At 31.1% G+C, this 5,217-nt stretch overlaps 1 pseudogene; it reads left to right on the forward strand.

The window, feature by feature from the left end:
* LOC124885232 overlaps window positions 1–4,978 on the forward strand; it is a 31,758-nt pseudogene extending 26,780 nt beyond the window's left edge.
* The last annotated feature ends 239 nt before the right edge of the window (window positions 4,979–5,217 follow it).

Here is a 5,217-nt window from a genome sequence, read left to right on the forward strand (position 1 = left end):
TGATTTATTCACTTGCGTCTGATTTTCTTGATCCCCCATACCACATATGATTATTTACAGCTTTACATACTCAGTACATATTTCGTACTGACGTCCCTCACGGGGGACCTGCATTTCATGCTGCAGGCACAGGTGCTTCAGCTCACTCACAACATATATAGGAGCCAGGTCATACAGCTATTGTTGGTGAGCTCCAGTTTACTTCGAAGCTTTCCGAGTCGGTCCCTTATGTTTTGTTATTGTACAGGAGTCATGTGTGGGCGGGGGTTTGTCCCGACCCTAGTTATGTCATGTATATCCTAGAGGCTTTGTAGACATAAGGAAGGGTAAAGTCATGGAAGTTTATATAGTGATGTTATATTTGTATATGTGGTGGCCCCGACGACCAAGTATTATATATATATATTTGTGCGTGTTGTGCTGATACAGGTAATTAGACCCTTCTATATGCAACGAAGTGCTGTCCAAATTTTTGGTGACATGTAAGTGAAAGTACAGGTATTTGAACGGGTTCTCCCGGGCCTTCTCGGCTTCGGGTGCCAGTCCGGCCCGATGGGATTTTGGGGCGTGACAATTAACCCTGATAATTACAATTCAGCATGTCTAGGAATGAACCAAAAATTATTTATCGGAACAGATTTACAACTTCTTCACCAAGATAATTATTTACAATAACTACCAAAATACAACAGATGCGCAGAGACCTTTCTTATCCTGTATTTCATACCCTATTGAGAATGAAACAACACATGATATGTGAGCATGTGTTGTCAAATGAAATAACATTCAACTTATGTATATTACTAACATATACATAAAATTGACTTGTGAGAATTATTGATTTTAAAACACAAAAAATAATATATCATAAGTGATGTATATGTCAACATATACATAGCTGATTTCCATTACCTCAACTACCTTTTTATATAATATACACATATACACAGAAAACATGATGTATATGCACTACATATCACAATAGTAGTTTACCAACATATTGAAGTTTATAACTATTATTCATAAACTCATGGCATGTTCAGTGCATCAAACTAAAATAGCAAAACATAAACTATATAAAACAGCGTAGTTCAAACAAAAACCTCATCACAAATTTATATACCCAACATATATATGTCAATATGAGCATGTGTTGTCAAATTAAATACTAAACTTATGTATATTACTAACATATACATAAAATTGAATTGTGAAAATTATTGGTTCAAAAACACAACAAATAAAATATCAAAAGTGATGTATATGTCAACATATACATACCCGATATCCATTACCTCAACTACCTCTTCAAAAAATACACACATATACACGAAAAATATGATGTATATGAAGTACACAACGCAGTATTAGTTTAACAACATATTGAAGTTTATGTATATTTTATTCATATACACTTTGCATGTTCAGTGCATCGAACTAACATAACATAACGTAATGAAAAAACTAACTTATGTATATATGCTGAGTAATGTATGTGTAACACATACATAAGAATTTACATAAATCCATTATTTATTTATGTATATTAAACTATATAGATCACTGTATTTCAAACAAAAAGCTCACCACAAATTTATATACCCAACATATACAAAAACAAAAAAATTATATACACCTTAGGAAGATGTGGACGTCCTGAATCATCTTTTTTTGGATAATCTTGATGATTTTCCAACTGCTTTTTTTGACTTTTCAGTAGCAGCTTTTCTAATATCTTTCATCTTATTGGGGTCGTTACGAAATTTAGATCTGTTTTCAACAAAGTTAGGTTCCTCGTAGTCAAAAGCTCCGGGAACTAACCCAACTACCGAATTTGTATCTAACTGAGTTAATCCTAAGCTAAAAGAAGGAGAATCCTCCATTAACAAAGTACAAATATTTTTATTTCTACTTCAAATGAACGATTTTGAAACAAAAAAGGGACAATAATGATATAACAACCAAATTTTGTTAAATTAAAACCCCCAAAAAGTACTTAATAAGAACATGCAACAATTTGTTCTTTCGAAAAATCCCAAAATTGAATTAAGGAGAATGATCCATTGACAAAGTACTAAGTTGTTAATATCATACTTCAAATGGACGATTTTGAAAATTTTGTTAAAGAAGAAACCCCAAAAAATACTTAATAAGAACGTGCAACAATTTGTTCATTCAAAAATCCAGAAAAATTGGTTCAGTAAATGATGAAGAAAAATTACTAACTTCAACACTTAAAAATCAAAATGATTAATGGAGATTAAGATAAAATTTAATGCTGTAAGTTGGAGCCAAGTACAGTTGTATTCAAAATGGTAACCGATGCTTGATTTAAGCCGAGTTTTAAGGGTGAAAAATGGTGAAAGAAATCATCCTACTTATGTATATTTGCTTTTAGAGAGAGAAACACCAAAAATTGAATTTTTGTAATAAGTTTGAGGAGTTGAAATTTTTTGTAATTAATGAAAGATAAATTATGTTATTTTGTAATTTTTAGTTATAATAATAGATTTGGACTTAGTAAGTTTGAAGTCCGTTAAAAAGTTGAATTTGAAGTCCATTAAAGCGAAAGTTGTAATGGTTCTAAATGTAAATTAAAATATGAATATATATAAGATATAAAGAGTTCGAAGGACTAACATAAACCATCAATTTAAAGTCTTAATTTTCCGAAAGCGATTTTCCAAAAGCTAAATTCTCGGTACACGTTTGTGAGCCACGTATGATAGTCATGGAATTTTCACTTTTTAAGTACAATGTGATAAAAGATAAAAATTTCTATTAAATTATCTATTGGGTCCAATCTATATTTTGCTTATTTGGGCAAGTCAAGCTACATATAAATGTTTTTTTTTTACAGCCTAATATCTACTCAATATTTCTTTTAAACTTATTTTGAAAAACAGTGTTATATAGACTTTAAATTATTTGGGAATTATAATTCTGAAATTATAATCTCTGGGCTAATATATGCTTATGGGAGGTGGAAAAATAATTTCACGTTGAATGAGATAAGATGAGATTTTCAAGCATAAGTTTGGTATTATATTTATACCATTTTGATTTTTCGACCATAAAGTCACTAGATGTTTATAAACTGAGATGTTGGGTCAAACTTTTGAAAGCAAATAGGTACTTTTGAAAAGAAAAAAAAAAACAGTTTTTCATAAATTAAAAAATAACTTCTTCTTAAAAAGCTTTTTTGAAAAGAACTTTTGAAAAAAATACACTTAGAAACACTTTTAAGAAAGTTTGGCCAATCTCTAATTGCTTCTCAAAAGTATTTTTTAAATTTATTGGCCAAACATAAACTATTCTCATCAAAAGTACTTTTTTGAAAAGCACTTCTTAAAAGAACACTTGCTAAAATAAGTTGATTTTAAAAATTTGGTCAATCATTTACATATATATTTTTAAGAAATAATTCAATATATTCTTAAATTTTAAAGAGAATTTTTGAGGAAAAAATAAAATTAACTTTTGGAGGCTCATTTTCAATATTACTACTAGGGAAGTGAGTAATTTAGATATTTTTTTAATAAAAAATTATTAAATTAAGCTAGAAGATAGTTTACAATGGTAGTATACTAATACATATGTTTAAAAATAATATTTATGTGATTCTAAAATATTTTTATTAATTGACAATGGATATACGTATGTTACACTAAATGCACACAAGATGCACGTTCATCGCACGAGAAGTACATACATTGCATGAGATGCATGTGTGACACACAAGATGCGCATGTGATGTACACAAAAACTAATTTTATTAATTCTACTTGAGACCTTTTATTAATATAAATGAAGGATAAATTAATTAAATTAATCATCTTATTAAATTAATCATCGCATTAAATTAAATTAATCAAATGATTTTGTTGTTGCTCCATTTATCACAATAGAATAGTTAATAGTTCAGACACTTCATTACCTAGTATATAAACCTTGTTGGGAATTTCCATGTTTTATTTTTCAAATCTGAGAGTAGGGAATCTTGGTTTTAGAGCAGATAGTTGTAAGAATAGTGTTTGACAATTTTTTTTTTCTAGAACAGAACCGCTTAAAATTCTTTGATCCATCAAACTCGTCAACAGCTTGGCCGGTCTTATGTTCAGACCAAAGATGTGCTATTGGAGGGCAATCTTGTTCTATTCAAAATCATTGAGGGTATACGTTACATTACGGTGATGGAAATGGGACATCAGGATATTACATAGAAGATTTATGCACTTATATACAATTATGGCGAATTCCTTGATGACAAACTCATCTTCTGGGGTCATTTTTGGGTGATTAGTAATTAATCTTTATAGTTTTAGATAATATATATTACTTCCGCTACTTGTCATTGGGATTTCATGATACATGTGTAGCACATCGCGGACGGGTGACCTAAGTATTCCTTACATAGCAATTGACGGGATCTTTGGATTAGGGAAGCTGGGCTTTTCGATTATCATACAGCTTTCCACCCAAGGAGTGACCCCAACTGTTTTCTCCCATTGCTTGAAAGGAAGTAATGGCGGAGGTGGTGTCTTGCTGCTAGGTCAAGTCGTGGAGCCAAATTTAGCTTACACTCCACTTGTCCCGTCACAATATGTTATCTCTTTCATAGCTAGCTTGCATGACTTTATTTCTCTTTCTTGATATTTTGTGACCATGATTCCAGTTTTACTTTTCCCCAAAGTAATTATGGAACATGGATAAATATCTTTCATCTGCCGTTGGGCTTTTACATAAATATCCTAACTTATGTGCACATGTTTTTTTCTTTTTACTAGGCAATATTACAACGCGATTCATGAGAATATTGCTCTCAATGGGCAGACATTGAGTATTAGTCCACAATTATTTAAAACACCTTGCAACATGGGAGCCATAGTTGATTCCGGAACGACTGACATATCTTCCCCAAGAAGCTCATGACATTTTCGTTAACGCCGTAAGTTATATCATGCCACTGATCTTGTAATTTGCATTTACTTGAGATTTAGATCATTCACGATATTCATCTACTAATATTGGGAAAAGTTTTACTTGAATCCATCATGTTAGTAGTGTTCCCAGTGATGATGATGTTAGTAATAACTAGAGAGTCCATTTCCATGCGGAAGTTATTGAAGCCATTGTTAATGCACCATTGAATTCCATATTTTCCGCTATGGTTTCTGCCTGCATATTGCTAGCACACTTGATAAGTCTGGAAAAAGC

Source organism: Capsicum annuum, chromosome 11 (assembly GCF_002878395.1).
Source record: "Capsicum annuum cultivar UCD-10X-F1 chromosome 11, UCD10Xv1.1, whole genome shotgun sequence".
NCBI classification, from domain to species: Eukaryota; Viridiplantae; Streptophyta; class Magnoliopsida; order Solanales; family Solanaceae; genus Capsicum; species Capsicum annuum.